The sequence below is a fragment of the Bos indicus genome, chromosome 27, assembly GCF_029378745.1.
Source record: "Bos indicus isolate NIAB-ARS_2022 breed Sahiwal x Tharparkar chromosome 27, NIAB-ARS_B.indTharparkar_mat_pri_1.0, whole genome shotgun sequence".
In the NCBI taxonomy this organism is placed as follows: domain Eukaryota; kingdom Metazoa; phylum Chordata; class Mammalia; order Artiodactyla; family Bovidae; genus Bos; species Bos indicus.
The window spans coordinates 15,992,869-16,012,608 of record NC_091786.1 but is presented as its reverse complement, the minus strand read 5'-3'; the positions used below and the strand labels follow the sequence as shown (position 1 = coordinate 16,012,608).

The 19,740-nt window shown below is 37.9% G+C and overlaps 2 protein-coding genes across 11 annotated transcripts in view; one reads left to right on the top strand and one right to left on the bottom strand.

The window, feature by feature from the left end:
• Positions 1-19,740, top strand: part of SORBS2 (sorbin and SH3 domain containing 2) — a 211,773-nt gene that overhangs the window by 35,065 nt on the left and 156,968 nt on the right. The window lies entirely within an intron of this gene.
• TLR3 (toll like receptor 3) overlaps positions 1-19,740 on the bottom strand; it is a 373,039-nt gene that overhangs the window by 222,488 nt on the left and 130,811 nt on the right. The gene's annotated exons all lie outside the window — the stretch shown is intronic.

Here is a 19,740-nt window from a genome sequence, read left to right as displayed (position 1 = left end):
TGTTTGCTTTTGTATTGCACCATTGTACCACAATTCAGTGACTCAGTTTTGAGGTTTCCTTACCTAGCTGATGGTCTTTGGCTAGCAGGTTTCTTTCTCTACTTCGACAATATAATAGTTTGGAGGGTTTTCTGTGCTTTTCCCCCTCCCCCACCTTACGCTTGGTCTTGACATTTTGCAAAGCACTTTGATCTGTGGACTTTAACTTCAAACATGGCATTTACTTTGATTGTGGGTATTTACTATGTTCAGTAAAAAGTCTTCTTTTTTGTTTAAGGCTTTTATATCATTTTCATGGAATAATGTATTGGGTTTTGGTTTTCTCTCACTGATATGTGTTAGGTTTTATTAGTACAGGGACCCCCCTCCCCTCAGCAGAAAAGCAAAGACTATCCTATGGCAGGTTTCTCTGACCATCACAGAGTTTATGACAGCTTTCTGCTCCACTCAGCAGATGTCTAAAATCAAGCAGGAAATAATGGTGCACAGACCAGACTATCAACCCCTCATGTAAGTGCCTCTAAATTGCCATATGCCTTGGGGCCTTACTGTTGCTTTTTAACATGGACACTGAAATCCTTGGAATTTAGAGATTCTTATTTCCAAAGAAGTTTATTGGTATCTCACCATATGTCGAAAGAAAGCATGCATTTTAAACACACATCTTCCGGTTAATTTTTTTTTCAAAAAGAAGAAAAAAATTTTTAAAGAAATAAAAGAATATTTTAAAAAGGAAAACTAGAAAAAAAGGAAAGGAGAAAAAAAATTCTCTGTAGCCAGAAATCTGTTATGCTAGTGAAACTTCTGCTGAATGAGGGATAAGGAATGAAAAAAATGTATTTCCTAAAATAGGCAGAGTATAGCGCTTTCTAGCCATTCAGTCAACTTTTAGATGTTCTCTTTGTTTTAGAGAAAATTCGTGGGTATATCACATTTGTCTGTCACTCTTTTCTTCTCTACTGCAAACAAGGGTATTTTCAAAGTCCTCAGCCAGATACTGAGTTTGTCGTCTCCTGGCCATCTGGCCTTGCGTCCTGGTGAAGGTGAACAGTAGGACGAGCCTAAGCCTGTCGGAGAGTAAGTGCCAGGCAGGGGCCCTGGCTCCTCAGAGCTGATACAGGACGCACCCTGTGCTCTGCATCGTGCTGACAAGGAAGGAAGCCAGTGGCCACGGGACTCAGGTTCAGAGGGTGGAGCTAGGGAGTAAGTTATGGGAGATGTCACTCTGGATTAGAAGCAGATGCAATATGATCTCTAGAACTGGGACTGACATTGTAGGAAAACCTAGAGCTATTCAGTCTAATTTTTTTTTTTTTTTAATTTCCCAAAGCTGGACATTTAATTACTAACTTTCTCTCTTCAGATCTACATTATAAGAGCTTTTGAATCATCTCATTTCTGTGATGTGTGTATAGTCAAAACTTGAAATCCTCTGGTCATTTTGAGCATATCCTTCACTACGTTTGGTGGGGGTCTAGAATACTCATCCCTTTAATACTAGGCATTCTTGATTTGGCATTGCTGAGGAGAAATGTGCTGCTAAAAAGGCAATGCTAGTTAAATGGCAACCCACTCCAGTGTTCTTGCCTGGAGAATCCCAGGGACGGGGGAGCCTGGTGGGCTGTCGTCTATGGGGTTACACAGAGTCGGACACGACTGAAGCGACTTAGCAGCAGCAGCAGCAGCAGTTCAGTTGCAGAATCCAATGGCTGAAATGTGTTTGGAATGTGACAGAGGCCATTCCATTCTTGAGCAAGCCATTTTTTTCCTGTTCTGTTGGGTTTTTTTTGTTTTCTTTTGCCTCTTAATTTTACTTTGAAACTTTGGCTTGTTTGAATGTGAAACTCAAGGAGAAAAGTAGCCCAAACCACTGAGTTTCACACAGGTTCCACATGAAAGAAGTATTCTATCCAGCCTTGCTCGAAACTTGGCCCAAGTTTTGCCAAAAGTTTCATGAATGTCACTGAGCCTGGATTTGAAACCTAATCCCAAGTTAAGTGACTTCTGGTGACTTTGAGGCTGTCCTGTAGAAGTATAGAATCTGTCAAACAAGGGCACCCCTTATTTTCACATCTCTGACTATAATTTCATGTATACACACATTTTTGCAATAAACTTCCATTTGTTCTGTGATACTGTAAAGCCAGGTTCAATCCTAACGTGAATTTTTATCTCTGGGGTATTGAAGCAATTGGCAAATAGAAGTCTGCATTTTTAAATTCCAACACAGTCTGAAACAAGTGGTGTGAACATGTTGGTATAATTCAGCTAAAGGAAGTCAGTCCCAGGAGAGTCATGGAGTGGCTTTCTTTGCTTAAATATACTTCTGTGCTCATGTGGAACAAACAGTAACATTTTGTCCAGGTCTATCTGCTTGACAGTATGCCTTTTGTTCGTTCTCCAAAGGTGGTGTCAAATATATTGGTGGAAAAATAATAAACTTACAGATTTTTTTTTTTTTTTGGCCTGCTCAGCTGACACACTCCTAGGGAACATTGTAAGCATTGAAAAGTAACATTACTTGTAATGTATACTGAGGGTAAAGGAATCCTCAGCAGTCAATTTTCTTCAGAAAAGCTTGACCTCCAGCTGTTGTGTGACAGTCAAATGGGTTGCGTTGTGAAGCAGTGTGTGTTTTGAGTGGCTGGAAGGAAGATGGGATTTGTAAACTTCCTTCAGCAAATGTTACATTTACACGAAAAATAACTGAGAAGAAGGGGACAAAGATGAGAGCAGAGCACTGGAAGTAAGAGGAGACCATCTGGTGCAGAGGGTGAGGAATCAGGACTGTTCAACATGACTTCTTTAACTCGACTTTGTCCTAGAAACTAAAACTCTACCTGCAAAATACCCACACCTGTAATTTTATTTAATACTCAGGATTATCAGAGATAATAGACTGTGTTTTTATTTCACCCCATGAATAGATGTTTCATGTTCAATAACTGGTTTCCTGGATCATCTGTCTTAAGGTAGGGTGGCATTCCTATTAATATGGGGTTGGTCATGCAGGCAGTGTGTTCCCAGTGTACAGGTGAGGACACTGATCCCCAGCATTGCCACGGTATCTATTTTACATCCCTAGAAAATAGCCAATGGCAGGTTGGCTCTCATATCAAGAGTTTTCAAAGTGTACCATTCCATCTCATTACATAATACAAAGCTATAAAACAAGTTAAAAATAGTAGCCAAAGAATAATAAGAAAATGGTTAGTCCAAGCTACGAGAGCGCTATTTGGAATCATAACAATTTCTGAGTTTCTATACTTCACTGAGAAATAATAATCAAATAATTAAATAATCAAATAATCAAAAGTGGGATGAAGGTTACAGAGAAAGACAAGCATGGGCCAGTGGTATCATGAACCAAAAGTTATGACTTGGTGATCAAAACAAGATGCAGGTCAGTGAAAAGAATCATGTTAGTAATGTGATACAGCTTAAATAAAATAATGTACTTGCTACTGAAAGGTCAATCCAGTATTAGAAAAGATAGGACAGAAACACTAATCTCTTGTTTTGAAGATACATTTGGGCTTGAAAAAAGAAAGTGAATTTAGTTTAATGGAAAAACACATGTACAGCTTGTGTTATTAAAGCACTGTGTTTTGGTTACTTTGACCTGATACAAATCCTGGTCCAAGCACAACTTTGAATTGGTTTAATTCTAGTGGAGCCGTTGCTCTTGACATGCATTCAGCTCAGTGGTACTTCTCTTGTTCAATTTTGCAAACCTAAGAAATTTGGTTGGTTTCGAATTTAGCTGCAAGCAGTGTTCGACCTGACCATTTAAATATTTTAAAACCACATAACACTCAACTTTAGAACAAATTCCTAGTGTTAAAAATACCTAAGAATGTTGAAAAAGTTATGTATAGGTACACTGTCTGCAAATTTAATGAGCATACAACCAAATATAGTTAACAAATACAGTTTTGATCTGTAGATCAAAACTATTTTCTATTCCACATTTATGTGTTTTACTATGAAAGTATTCACTTAAAATTTTTTTTATTATACTGGGATTAAAGATCATGGTTAAGGACAGAAAACTGGGAATTCTCTGTCAGTCCAGGGGTTAGGACTCAGCACTTTTACTCCTGAGGGCCTGGGCTCCCCACGAGTTCAACCTCTGAGTAGGGACCTAAGATCCCACAAGCCGCAGGGCATAGCCAAAATATTCTCTTAAAGAGAAAAGAAAAGAGAAGCATAGAAATCTATCCCCAAACAAATATGGCTGAGTAAATGTGCAGTTAGACTAGAAACCACATCCTCGTGGTACCAGCAAAGCCAAGTGTTTGAAGGTATTGTCTGGCATCTGGTTGACCTTCACGTAGACATCTGTGAATAGTCCAGAACAGTGGGTCTGTACTGAAGGATTCAGCAGGGGAGTGTTGGAGATTAAGGAGGAAGTTTTGCACTAATTCAAGAAGGATGCTAAATGTCAAGCTAAGAGATCCACACCTCCTTCTGATGTAAGAAGTGGTCATTATCCCTGACTGTACAGGGCAGTAAAATGATAACTTTGGGAAGAAGTAAACAGCTTACAAAGTATCACTTCTTAGCGGTTGAGATAAAAAAAAAATAAATTGCTTTGAATAAAAATCTTTGAAATATAAATTTTTTAGTATTTAAATACAATTTTAAATAAATAAACTTATTCTGTTTATTTCTAAATGTTTTATAATTTGAAATATAAATTATTTATAAAATGTGAAAAATATTTTATAAGTTATTTGCTACAAAACTCAACAATTTACTATTGATGTGGGGCATAAAATTAAATCACTGAAATTTTCTTTTTATATCAAATATGACTTCATTCAAAGCAAAATAAAACCAAAAGTACATATAAACAAGTTCTAAACTTTATATTGGTATCACAAAAGACTGTGGCTTATGATGAGAAACTTTTAAAAACCAAGTAAAAGACTGAAAAACTGAGTGAAATGATAAATTCAGTGACAGACAATTTTTTTGTAGAAAAAATAATGAAAGTTGACTTTGTAAAAAAAGAAAAAAACTTTTTTTAAGATGACTACTAGTTTTCAATATAAAATATATTTCATTTTAGTGTTCAAGCTACTTTACTTTAAAAATGGATGAATTATGTATTCCAAAATTAAAGTTGGTATTTGTACTTTGTCTCACATGGTGAGATCCATCACTTAATAGGCATAGTTTGTGTAAAAACTTGCCTGGAAACAAAGTGATAATATTTATGCTAAGGTAAGAAAATTTGATTGCAGTGAGAGTTTTATCCTCTTTATAGTATTTTACCTATTTTATATATTGAAATTAAACCAAAAGCATTGAGGTTGAAAATCACTTGTGCCTAAATCATGTACATCCTTTTCCTTATCAACATTCTGAATGACTATATAAAAGCATACAAAAATTACATGTAAAAACACTTGGCAGAAGACCAGTTTGCATTTTTCAATGAACATTATAGCTTCTTTCACTTAACACATGACATGCTTTTTAATTAAAGAAGAATGATCTTACATATAAATCAAAAAGGAAGGAAATTGAGAGGTTACTAGTAAATGCAAATGGTGTTTTCAGATCAGATCAGATCAGATCAATCGCTCAGTTGTGTCCAGCTCTTTGCGACCCCATGAATCGCAGCACTCCAGGCCTCCCTGTCCATCACCAACTCCCAGAGTTCACTCAGACTCACGTCCATGGAGTCAGTGATGCCATCCAGCCATCTCATCCTCTGTCGTCCCCTTTTCCTCCTGCCCCCGATCCCTCCCAGCATCAGAGTCTTTTCCAATGAGTCAACTCTTCGCATGAGGTAGCCAAAGTACTGGAGTTTCAGCTTTAGCATCATTCCTTCCAAAGAAATCCCAGGGCTGATCTCCTTCAGAATGGACTGGTTGGATCTCCTTGCAGTTCAAGGGACTCTCAAGAGTCTTCTCCAACACCACAGTTCAAAAGCATCAATTCTTCGGTGCTCAGCCTTCTTCACAGTCCAACTCTCACATCCATACATGACCACAGGAAAAACCATAGCCTTGACTAGACGAACCTTTGTTGGCAAAGTAATCTCTCTGCTTTTGAATATGCTATCTAGGTTGGTCATAACTTTCCTTCCAAGGAGTAAGCGTCTTTTAATTTCATGGCTGCAGTCACCATCTTCAGTGATTTTGGAGCCCAGAAAAATAAAGTCTGACACTGTTTCCACTGTTTCCCCATCTATTTGCCATGAAGTGGTGGGACTGGATGCCATGATCTTCGTTTTCTGAATGTTGAGCTTTAAGCCAACTTTTTCACTCTCCACTTTCACTTTCATCAAGAGGCTTTTGAGTTCCTCTTCACTTTCTGCCATAAGGGTGGTGTCATCTGCATATCTGAGGTTATTGATATTTCTCCCGGCAATCTTGATTCCAGTTTGTGTTTCTTCCAGTCCAGCGTTTCTCATGATGTACTCTGCATATAAGTTAAATAAACAGGGTGACAATATACAGCCTTGACGACTCATTTTCCTATTTGGAACCAGTCTGTTGTTCCATGTCTAGTTCTAACTGTTGCTTCCTGACCTGCATACAAATTTCTCAAGAGGCAGATCAGGTGGTCTGGTATTCCTATCTCTTTCAGAATTTTCCACAGTTTATTGTGATCCACACAGTCAAAGGCTTTGGCATAGTCAATAAAGCAGAAATAGATGTTTTTCTGGAACTCTCTTGCTTTTTCCATGATCCAGCGGATGTTGGCAATTTGATCTCTGGTTCCTCTGCCTTTTCTAAAACCAGCTTGAATATCAGGAAGTTCACGGTTCACATATTGCTGAAGCCTGGCTTGGAGAATTTTGAGCATTACTTTACTAGCTTGTGAGATGAGTGCAATTGTGCGGTAGTTTGAGCATTCTTTGGCATTGCCTTTCTTTGGGATTGGAATGAAAACTGACCTTTTCCAGTCCTATGGCCACTGCTGAGTTTTCCAAATTTGCTGGCATATTGAGTGCAGCACTTTCACAGCATCATCTTTTAGGATTTGAAATAGCTCAACTGGAATTCCATCACCTCCACTAGCTTTGTTCATAGTGATGCTTTCTAAGACCCACTTGACTTAACATTCCAGGATGTCTGGCTGTAGGTCAGTGATCACACCATCGTGATTATCTGGGTTGTGAAGATCTTTTTTGTACAGTTCTTCTGTGTATTCTTGCCATCTGTTCTTACTATCTTCTGCTTCTGTTAGGTCCATAACATTTCTGTCCTTTATCGAGCTCATCTTTGCATGAAATGTTTCTTTGGTATCTCTGATTTTCTTCAAGAGATCCCTAGTCTTTCCCATTCTGTTGTTTTCCTCTATTTCTTTGCATTGATCGCTGAAGAAGGCTTTCTTATCTCTTCTTGCTATTCTTTGGAACTCTGCATTCAGATGTTTACATCTTTCCTTTTCTCCTTTGCTTTTCGCTTCTCTTCTTTTCACAGCTATTTGTAAGGCCTCCCCAGACAGCCATTTTGCTTTTTTGCATTTCTTTTCTATGGGAATGGTCTTGATCCCTGTCTCCTGTACAATGTCACGAACCTCATTCCATAGTTCATCAGGCACTCTATAAAGTGACCACAAATAACTACTTTTAATATCCTAGGCATTTTCATATTTATTGAGTGAATATTGTCATAAGGGTCTTTTTATATTGCTTTAGTCATTTGCTTCTTAAAGACTGCCGCCACCATCCCATACGCGAAGCATATGGAGCCTGAGGTTTAAAACTTTACACTCTGACACTCTGACTACTGATCAGTCTCAAGGTAGAAGACATTGAAAAATCCAAAACCACTTTTCAAGTTAAAAATTCACAACCAGACATAGGAAAGAATTATAGAACAGTCTTATGGACTCTATGGGAGAGAGAGAGGATGGCAAGATTTGGGAGAATGGCATTGAAACATGTAAAATATCACGTATGAAACGAGATGCCAGTCCAGGTTCGATGCACGATACTGGATGCTTGGGGCTAGTGCACTGGGACGACCCAGAGGGATGGTATGGGGAGGGAGGAGGGAGGAGGGTTCAGGATGGGGAACACATGTATACCTGTGGCGGATTCATTTTGAGATTTGGCAAAACTAATACAATTATGTAAAGTTTAAAAATAAAATAAAATTAAAAAAAAAGAAGCATAAATTAAAAACCTGTATTATAAAAGATGCACTTAAAAAATATGACTCTCAGATTCTGGTTACCTTGGAGGACATAGGGAAGATATTTTGATCAGAGGCATGTACCACAGAATTTTATTGAATTCATAAGGGCTTATATTTTAAGACAAATCATGGGTACATGGATATTTTCATATTATTCCTTTATCTTTTGAATGGCTGAGTAAATGCCGGCATCTTCCATGCCTTAAATTTAAAATAAACATTGTAAATACTGAAAAAAATTTAAATATATTTCTCAGCTGCTAATATTGAGAAGACAATATTAATTTTAGTGAAAAGTGATTTTATAACATATAGGCAAGCCTCTCGGTAGCACAGGACCACAGCAGTGGTTTGATATGCGTGAGTTTCCAGTTAATGTTATCCTGTGCAAAGTAAGGACTACCTATGTTTAATATAAAGACTTCACTCTATAACTGAATAACACATTTCTTAAAATTTAATTTATTAAAAAAAAATTTACATACACACAACTGTTCCTTAATTTTCACACTAACACTCTGATATCATGAGGGGTGGGGAATCCAGTGATTTTTCATGATCATTTGGCAGGAACCTGCCATTGAAAAATGACAATTTTCATTCTGATTTTTTTTGTTTGTTTTATCCATAGAGTTATTTCAGAATGCTAAAATGGAAAAGCTGACAGGCAGCACTATCTTTTTAGGAGGTTTGATGATGATGGATTATACTGAATAACTTTTATCTTTTTTTTTTTTTTTGCATTTTACACTTAGTCTAAAAATTCAGTACAAGCCAAAAGTCCCTTATATTAAATCACAGAATTCAAAGAAAATATGTTTCCTAGGTTTCCAGGCAAAGCCTATCAAAACATTTAAACTGTAAATAATAAACTCATCAAAGAAATTGTGATGTTCTGATAACACAGAGAATAACTTTGAATTTCTTCATGCCATTGTTACTAAAGCTGTGAAACCAATTATTAAATAATTAACAAAAGAGTAACATCTATAAACAAATGTGAGGAAGAGGCTTTTAGATTTCTGGCATTAGACACTGTCAGTTCCCTGACCATTAAAGTCTCTTCTCCTTTGCCTCCTGTGACACTGCAATATTTTCCTGCAGTCTCTGATCACTCCTGAATTCCACTGAAGGTGAATCTTTCTTTGCCTGATCTTAAAGGTGTTCCCTTGGGTTCTGTTCCTTATATCAAATCTCCCCTCAGTTCATCTTTATCCTCCTTTGTGAAAATCTTAAAATCTATGCATCTATCCCTCATCTCTTTCATGAGTTCTAGCCTCACATTTGTAAGGAAATGGTAAACACCCCATATGAATATCTTTAGCGTGTTTCAAACTCAGCACTTCTAAAACTCATCATCTTCCAATTCCCAACCTGCTCTTCTTCCCCAGGGCTCTGTTTTAATAATTGTGTCACCGACTTATTCAGAATTAGAATCTTAAACAAGTATTCAAATGTTCCTTCATACAAACTTAGTCACTGTTGAGTCTACCTACACACACAATTTCAATATCCCCCCCTTGTATCTGCTTAAAAGCCACTGCAACATTCTTGACTAGAATTTCTCTATCCTGATCACTCTTGACATCCATATTTTCTGCCTTGCAGTCTAATCCCTTGAAGCCAGAGTTGCTTTGTTGAAATAAACAAGCTTGGTATGTAGGCTCCCCATACACCACACTCCCCTATCATATAGCAAGTACATTCACTTTGCTCTCTCCTCAGGCTTGAGGGACCAGGAAAGATGATCATGTCAACCAATGGAAGTAAACTCTGTATATGGTGTTCAGACATAAATAGCCCTGTGTTTTCCCAGACAAAAGGCAGAGTTGGCAACCTTTCTAGAGTCATTAGTAAGAAAAGGTGTGGCTCGCTGTGCCAGCCATGGAACAGAGATCCAAAGTCAGTCTAGTTATTTCTCTCAAAAAATCCTTTTCCTCCGATTCTCCTTCTAACAGTAGTTCACAAACCACCTGTTTCATTGGTGCTTAGTATGTACAATGTGATGGTTGTAGGCAAAGGCTAAGTGATAAACATTTTGTTAAAAAAAAAAAAAAAAAAAAACAGACCATAGGAAGAACACAAAGTTTTAAGCCAGAAACCCCATGTGATTCATAAGAGACAGTGGAAGAAGTCTTTGAGAAATAAATGACTTTAATTTTTTGAAGAGCCTCCATATTGTTTTCCATAGAGGCTGCACCAATTTACATTTCCACCAGCAGTGCACAAGGGTTTCCTTTCTCCACATCTTCAATAAGACTTGTTATTTCTTATCTTTTTGATGATAGCCATTCAACTCTAAAATATGTGAACATCTTCAGAACTAACTAGAAAACAAAGAAATGACTGCAATAATATAAAAATATCCTTATGACAATATTTCACTCAATAAATATGAAATCACTCAAGGTATTAAAATCATCCATGGTCACTTAAAATGCCAATAGGTTTTACTAGTAAATTCCTAATTTCCTTCCTCTCTGATTTATATGTAAGAACACTCTTCTTAAACATAAGCACAGTCAAGTGTTAAACGTACCAAGCTCTAATAGTCCATTAAAAAATACAAAAACAAGGAATGGAGTTGTTTTGGGGGACAGCATAAAGGTCCCACTCATTGAATGATTGTCATAATTATAGTAAATATAACTTTATCTGAATAGTAGGATATAAAGAGTGAAGTTCTAAATACCAATCTTCTGGATCTTTTAACGTTTCTGGCACCATTGATCTTTAGTCATCTGATCAGGAATCGTTTAAGAGGCTACTCGGTAGTCTGTTCTGGTTTCTGTGACAGACCCTGAGAACTAGCCATCCCCCGACCCTGTGCAGTAGGAGATAGTTATTGAAAGATAATTGGCCAAATAGTCATATAATTAAAACTATAATAAGAGCCATGGAAGAAAGATAAAGGATGCTAGAAGAGCAGAATTCACAACTTTGAGGACCAAGGGTCAAGGACAAAAAGATAGCTAGATTTGGAATTTAGTGAAATTATTAGGAAGGTGAGTCACTTGGGGTAGCAACCAGAAGAAGCATTTCCTGTGCGGAGAATGATGGTCCCTTTTACTGATTACTGAGGGTAAAGAATGAAGAGAGATGGACACAATTCCTCCAAAAATAGATACATCAGGCATCACTGTGAATGTCCACCCTCTAGATACAAGTGAGTGCATGTGATGGACTTTTTCTCCTGTGGAAAATATCTTTAGAATGATAGCTAGCTGTGCTAGTATATATATAGTGGTGTTGGAGAAGACTCTTGAGAGTCCCCTGGACTCCAAGGAGATCCAACCAGTCCATCCTAAAGGAGATCAGTCCTGGGTATTCATTGGAAGGACTGATGTTGAAGCTGAAACTCCAGTACTCTGGCCACCTGATGCAAAGAGCTGACTCATTTGAAAAGACCCTGATGCTGGGAAAGATTGAGTGCAGGAGAAGAAGGGGACGACAGAGGATGAGATGGTAGGATGGCATCACTGACTCAATGGACATGGGTCTGGGTGGACTCCTGGAGTTGGTGATGGACAGGGAGGCCCGGCGTGCTGCGGTTTATGGGGTCGCAAAGAGTCAGACATGACTGAGCGACTGAACTGAACTGAACTGATATATATATACACAAACATACACACACGCTAATTTATATGTATGTGTGTATATATACACACAAACTAATCTATCTATCTATCTATCTTTATATATATATCCTAGCTTATATATATATATAAATTCTCCATGAATTATGTAGTGTTGTGTTTGCTCTGACTTAAATATTGAAGGAGTATGATTTCTGAAGTGATTTATGAAAGATGAATGTGACTTTGAGTAAAACTTATTTGAGCTTTGAGTAGGATTTTCAAGATAAACATCCAAGGAAATGTCTAACAAGAGGGATATTGAAACACAATTTCTCAATGAATAAAGACCTTACTGATTGCAGCTATGAATTCAAGTATTTTGACATATGTTCAGGTGTTTGTTTTGAGACATGTAAGGAGTTAAAAGTGAAAGAAAATGTTTAAAGTTCCCTTCCTCACTTTGAACTACATTTCAAAGAAATACATAATTTCAACGTAAAATATATTTCCTCCATAGACCAACCCAAGTATGTGTATGAACGTGAATTAAATCTCATGGTTGGGGTTATATCTGTTAATTTTTATTATGTATCTGAAATGGCAACTATTTAAAATATTTTCTGCTTTAATAATATTATTCAGAGTAGTACTGATAACAATATTTCTTCTGCTTCTTATACCCTTATTCACATTTTTCAAAATCAGCAACGAGACTAATTTATTTTAAGAATTCCAAGGTTTTCAAACAAAAATACCTGCATGCAACTAAAAAAAAAGAGAGAGAGAGAGAAACGTGGTCTTTAATGCATTATTTATTTTAGGTATTTACTGTGGTCGGTTGTGTCCAACTCTTTGCCACCCCATGGACTGTAACCCTCCAGGCTCCTCTGTCCATGGCATTTTCCAGGCAAGAAGACTGGAGTGGGTTGCCTTTTCCTCCTCCAGGGGATCTTCCCGACCCAGAGATCAAACCCACATCTCCTGTATTGCAGGCAGATTTTTACCACTGAGCCACCAGGGAATTTTTCCAGAAATAATCATAAACTTTATATTTGTAAAAGGTAGCTGAGCACATTTGTAACATTTCTTTTCCGGGGATCAGTATTGCTCTAGAAACTGCTGTTTGAAATCACAAAGTGGGTATCTGTGTAGATATGTTTTGTTAATTTTTCAGATTATTCCTTCCTCATGCTATCATGAACAGTAGCAAAAAGGAATCAGAGAGAGCAATAAACAATGAACTTCCAGTTTAAAAAGTATTAAACAAAGCACTTCCAATTCAATGAATATTGTATTCCTAATACTGTGAAGAAAGCTGAGCGCCAAAGAATTGATGCTTTTGAACTGTGGCATTGGAGAAGACTCTTGAGAGTCCCTTGGACTGCAAGGAGATCCAACCAGTCCATTCTAAATCCTGGGTGTTCCTTGGAAGGACTGATGCTAAAGCCGAAACTCCAATACTTTGGCCACCTCATGCAAAGAGTTGACTCATTGGAAAAGACTCTGATGCTGGGAGGGATTAGGGGCAGGAGGAGAAGGGGATGACAGAGGATGAGATGGCTGGATGGCATCACCAACTCAATGGACATGAGTTTGGGTGAACTCCAGGAGTTGGTGATGGACAGGAAGGCCTGGCATGCTGCAATTCATGGAGTCACAAAGAGTCAGACACGACTGAGCGACTGAACTGAACTGAACTGAATGTAAGTCTTGAAGCCAAGAACTGGGAAACCTGGGCATTCATAGGTAATAGAAATACGTCGAAAAAAGAAGAATCAGAATATTTACTGGAGTCCCTAAACTGTGCAATTCTTGAATGAGCCAACTTTGAGTGGAAAACAGAAATCTGCCTCATAGGAATATGAAAGTGCTGTGGCATAGAGTATTTTATAGAAGTTGAAGATTTGACCTTGCGTGATTACTGAAGCTGACTTAGTATACTGTCCATGGGGTTTCCCAGGCAAGAACACTGGGCTGGGCTGCCGTTGCCTTCTCCGTGTTCTCTTTACCCACGGTCAGTAAATCTGTCCTATGCTATAGTCACATAGCTCAGCCCTTAGGAAAAGACATCCCTCTTCCTTTCCAACACACACACACACACAAATCTTATTTGACTTCTAAATATATCAAATGGAAAACCTTACCCTCATCTATGAGCCTGACAGTGCTTGGTATTAGGAGAATTATTGAGAAAAAAGCAATCAACTCTTTGTCGCTGTTACTTAAAAGGTGCTTTCCTTACATTAGGCATAAATAGTTTTAACTCCTACTTCATCTCTTAAGCAAGAAACTGTTCTTTCCTCTGGCATTTGGTACACCACAGGACATGTTTCAATTCTTGACTTAGAAAGACTGAGTTCCTTGTCTCTCTAGAGATATTAATAGCACCACCATTCACTCAGACAGATGCAATCAGAGCACCTTCTAAGAGCAAAGCGCTGCTCTGAGTTCTTGGGATACATCAGTGAACAACACTGATCAAAATTTCTGCCCCCAAAGAGCTTACATTCCCATGAAATGAAACAAACAATAGAAGATAAACATAATAAGTAATTATGTAGTAGGTGTAACAGAGTGCTTTTAAAATACAACAGAGTAAGGAAGATGTGGAGAATGTGTTGAGGACACTGCGGCTCAGAATTTTAAATGTGGAGCAAAGAACATGAAGGAGTGAGAAGCTGTCCGTATGGATCTCTGGGGGAACCGTCGTCTAGGCAGAAGGAAGTGCCCCCCGCCAATGCCCCCAAGGAGCCAAGGCTTCCCTGTTCGAGGTACACCAAGGAGCCTGACCCAGTTGCAGCCAAGAGAGAGGGGAGAGCAACTGGAAGATGAGATCAGAGAGGCACTTACACTATAAAAGGCACTTATACTCTGGCTGCTCTATTGAGAGAAGGGAAGGGTGGAAGCTAGGGAACTAAGTAGGAAGCTAGTGCAATAACCAAGTGCGAGAAGATGATGGCTTTGGCCAGGGTGGGAATGGAAGAGGTGACAAGAAGTGGCTGGTTCTCCATGGGTATCTAGATCCCTGGGACATTCCAAGATTGAGAGGTCAGGACACAGAGGAGAAACCAATCAATGAACCTGAGAAGATGTATCTAGAGAGACAGGAGGAAAAGCAAGAGGGCGCCATGTGCTGGAAGCTTAAGAGGGGAAACTGTATCAGAGGAGGAGGCATGATCAAGTAAGATGACAACTGAGACTTGGCTAGTGAATTTCACAAATTGGAGATGATTAGTGACCCTGACAAGAGCAATTTGGTGGAGTGGTATAATTCTGGAAAGTTTTTGGCATGATATTTAACTTAAAAAAAAAAAAAAAAAAAACAAGTGTTTTTATTGGTGGGTAATAGCTTTTTTGATCGATTTAAACTTCCACATTATTTTTACTCCACATGCCCAGCAGTCACAGATTCCACAGTCTCTGGACCACTTGAGCACACGCTGCCAGTGTTTAATGAAATACTTGTCTTCAGGCCGGTAAACCTCACCACGTGACTTGGAGTGCTTCCTGCAGATGCACTTTCTGACTGCTGAGTGTTTACATGGACCATGGTGATAACCAAAATAAAAATGCTTTTATACTTATAGATTACTTCACTGAATTATATAAAACTGGTATCGATAAACATACTTACTCCAAAAAAATGAGGTATAACACAAAAAAACTCATGCAGATTTACTGGAAATCTGTGAATTGTTGTTTAGAACCTGAGAGTTTCTGCACCACCAGTCTTACTAATTGTGTGAAGAATTACATGATACTATGGTTATCAACCTTCATGTTAACAATCTATAGTAGTTTCTACTTATTACACTCAATCACATGAGTGAATCAGCCAATTTGTACAAGCTGTCTTGCAAATAACTCCTATAATAAGAGTAAAATAAGAAAACCACCATTATGGAAATCATTGCTAAACACCTAAGCCTGAATTTTACCATCTCATTGTGTAGATCTAACTGGAGAGAAAGCAGATGCTTTAAGGACTTGAAATAGCTGAACTAATTTATGCTCTCGTCTGTGTGATGTGTTATACAATACAGTCCTATACCAAACAGGTTTCTCTATGCTAGACTTTTATTGTGCTTCTGTGTTTGATTATGTTAAGTTGAAAAAGGTAAACACAGTGTTTTAATTTCTAAGGACTCAGAATAACCATTAAAATAGAATTTTGATGTTGCATTGTAGCAAATGACATTGAAGATAAATGCTATTTTCCTATCTTGAAATTATTTTATAACAGCATTAGTTTCTGAAGTCTTTAAAATATCAGGTTAACAATGAAAAGGAAATTAACAAAAAAATCTCTAAAAGCTCAAATGTACAGTTAAAGACTAAAATTTGATATAAAGTTTAGTTGTGTGTTTTCCTACCCAGAAATCAAAATTTGAAGAGCAGCTAGGGTATTTTGCTTTTCAAATTTCAAGATAGGGCTTCCCCAGTAACTTGGATGATGAAGAATCTGCTTGCAATGGAGGAGACCCCGGTTCGATTCCTGGGTTGGGAAGATCCGCTGGAGAAGGGATAGGCTACCCACTTCAGTGTTCTTGGACTTCCCTGGTGGCTCAGCTGGTAAATAATCCACCTTCAGTGTGGGAGACCTGGGTTCGATCCCTGGTTAGGAAGATCCCCTGGAGAAGGGAACAGTCACCCACTCCAGTACTCTGGCCTGGAGAATTTCATGGACTGTATAGACTGTATAGTCCATGAGGTCTCAAAGAGTTGGACACGACTGAGCAACTTTCACTTTCAAGGGTATTTTGTCCTGCTTTTCGTCCTTCACTTAGATGAATTTCCTGTCTTATTGCTGAAACTACTTATGAAATGATAACATAATCAATAGGATGTTTCATGTTTCCTGAAGGGGCTTTGCAAACTCTAAATATCTTAGAAGCCACTGAAGTCTAGAGGAATGAACCAAACCTGACAGTATCTTAAAGTCTTCTAGTAGAAGATCAGGTGCTCTGAGCAGTGCACCTTCTGTTTTCACCTCATGCAGTTCAATAAGGAAACCATCCCCAAAGTGGAGAAAGGGAAAGCCTTTTCAGGACCCAGACCTAGATACTACTGTATTACCTAACAGCACATGTAGTAGATACATTTTTGTAGGTTGACCACAAGTAATTAGAGTTACATAGAGTTAAGGCCGCATTCAATGATGAGTAGAACTTGAGTTTTTGTATGGCTTAAATATATACACACACACACACACACACACACACACTGATATATTTTTTTAATTTATTTATTTTAATTGGAGGCTAATTACTTTACAATATTGTGGTGGTTTTTGCCATACATTGACATGAATCAGCCATGGGTGTACATGTGTCCCCCATCCTGAGTCCCCCTCCCACCTCCCTCCCCATCCCGTCCCTCTGGGTCATCCCAGTGCACCAGCCCTGAGCGCCCTGTCTCATGCATCGAACCTGGACTGGCGATCTGTTTCACGTATGATAGTATACACACTGGTATTTACAGCAGATCTATTTTCTAACATTTGAAGTGAAACTTGATCTTTTAATATATGTAACTGGGTATGAAATCAGGATCAGTGAGATAAACAAATCAAAGATTTTGGCCTCAATGGCCTCAGTGAGCCCCTGAGGGTATGTTCTATGCAGTGATGTTTGATGAGTGACAAGAAGGTCCACATGAGACCTTTAGCCATTGTGATCCAAGCTAATGAATGCTTTAGCCCCTCTTGGTAGTCAAATCCAGTTTTTAAGACTTGGTGCTACTTCCAAGTTCTATGACAATTTTCGTCGTTTTATCTCCTCTGCTAATGTCTGCCAGTTAAAATCTTGCCTGGAAAACTCCGTGGACAGAGGAGCCTAGCAAGCTGAAGTCCATGGGGTCACAAAAGAGTTGCGCGTGACTTAGCAACTGAAAAACAACAACAATGACAAATGAACGGCAGAATCGAGAGTCACATTCCAGCGACAGTGACTCTTCCCCCTCTTAGGACAAAGGTGCAGGGGACACTAATCAGATCTTTCCCTGAACTGGACAGGACTGCTCTTTCCAGAAAGAAAGGACCATGATTGCTTACATGGTCAAGAGTGTAGTCTGGGCATGATAACTGACCAGGCCTGTTCCTAAATGACTGGGTGGAACAGACACCTGCCCTTCCCACTCCCACCCTCCACTGACCTGCACTGGATATTTAATCTCCTGTGTTAAGCCACTAAAACGCAGGGCTTGTCAATTACAGACACTGGCCAACCTTACACACTTGGTGACACTATATAGCTACATGAATCCATAGTGAAATATGTCAACATAGCCTAAAAGACTTTCTGATTACATATGAAGATATATTTCTGAATTGTTGTATTATTAAAAGATACATGAATAATTTCAGAAACTCAAATCCAATGGTACTATGATTTTAAAAGAATTTTTAAAAAATCATTGAATTTAACTTTTTTATTTCATTTGAAAGTATGTAAGTTACATATATGTCTTTTAGACAATGCTCATTAAATATTTCTGCTTTCTAGGAGGATAAGAGTTATTCTAACACAAGGAAAAATCCACAAGATATAAATTTTTTAATTCCCCCAAATGAAACTGTTATCCTTTCTACTTTATCTGAAAAGAGTATTTTTATGAATAATCTTTAAAAACAGATTTGAACCTGTCAATCCAAATTAGTACCCAAATTGACATTTTCCAGATTAGATTTTTAGGAGGCATATTTTACCTTGAACTCCTCAATGTATTAAAATAAGTTAAACAAAGGGAATTTAAGATTTTCCTATTATAAAGTAGTAGATCTTATTGAATCTTTATACAAATTATAGTTCCCTGATGTGTTTTTTACCAAAACTTATTTTTTTTTAAAAAGACTTCCAGACAGTTTTTCATCATCATTAAATGACTTAGGAAAGTGAAGGATAGTGCTAGTGTTTAAACGGCCATGGTTCTATATCCACTCCCCTAAAACCTTACATTGGTATTCGTGGGTCAGTGTCCTACAAAGCATAGTGGATACAGAGTTAAAATTCACTCATTAGGTCTCATTAGGATCAAATATTTATTATGCACCAATAGCTACACTGAGTGTATTTCCTAGGATGGAAATTGTTTGTGGCTAATGTGCTGTAGAACCCATAAAGTATTCATGACTGTGTTAACTGGTTCTGAGACTGGGTCCCCCTTTATGGAATGTGTTTCATCTCAGCAGCTGCTTTATATAATTTGGCTGGGGTTTCCCCCACTAGTCTAAATGTAGCATATTAATGCCAATTTAAAGATCAAATATTATGAATAACAGACATGCATTTTGTCTAATAGATATACATTAATTACCTCAAAAGGGTTACAGATTCTTCAGGATATACATTTTTTCATAACTAAATGGGTCAGAATTCATTAGCAGTTTGGAAAGACAAATATAAAGTGGGACCAGTAGCTGAGTTTAATTAAGTTGTCACTTCTTTCAATTTTTTTCTTTAAGGCAATTTTCTACTCTTTACATCTGAATTCTTTCTGTAAAGGACTAAGCTCAGAATATCGTTGCTTTCCATTGGCATGATTTTGATGGAAATATTTTCAGTTTATTCTTTTAAAATGGTGATGAAACTGAATATATTCTTTTAAAAGTCTCTCAGTCAATGTATAAAAGTCTAACCACAATGATTAATTCTTTTCAAATATGTGATTTCAGGTGTGTGGGTTCTGAATACAGATGCTGTCTATATTCTTGATATTTTCCAGTGGGAAAGAGACAGTATTGCTGGGATGATGAAGAAATTTAGACCCCTGGTTTGATGATAATGAAATGAAGCTGGATTTTATAACTTGTACATATCGTTGACCCTTAAAATGATGCTTTGTATGATCATTTTCATTTACACATTGGGAACAGCTTCAGAAGTGTTAACTTTTTCAAAGTCCCTGGGCTAGTGAGTTACAGAGCCGGGATTCAAACCTGCTTTGTGTCACATTCCAGCACCCGGATCAGCCCACTACAGCAGGGAATCTCTCCATATTAG